Genomic DNA, 333 nt, shown 5'->3' with positions numbered 1-333 from the left:
GGCCCCGGACGTGGGGGGGGGTGAACAAACGCCCCCGGAGGGGCAGCAGAGCTGCCCCGTCCAGTGTCTCCTGCCTGTGCTGCCCTGAGCCGGGGCTGCGCAGCACCCGAACGAGCACCCAGTGGGTGAAAGCTGCTCTGCAGGCACCTCTGTGACCACAGCCCTCGGGGGGGGAGTGTGAAGGTGTGGAGGGCGTGGTGGTTCAGCTGCCCCCAAAACAATCTGCAAATGCATCCCCCTCCCAGGCAGAGCTGACAGCGGGAGCAGCACAACCCGCGATCCTGTGGGCACCCCGCAGCGTCGCCCGCCTGGTGCCCACTCCCCCCCCCCACC

Source organism: Aptenodytes forsteri, unplaced genomic scaffold, assembly GCF_000699145.1.
Source record: "Aptenodytes forsteri isolate BGI_AS27 unplaced genomic scaffold, ASM69914v1 Scaffold274, whole genome shotgun sequence".
In the NCBI taxonomy this organism is placed as follows: domain Eukaryota; kingdom Metazoa; phylum Chordata; class Aves; order Sphenisciformes; family Spheniscidae; genus Aptenodytes; species Aptenodytes forsteri.
Note: the sequence above shows the minus strand (reverse complement) of the source record.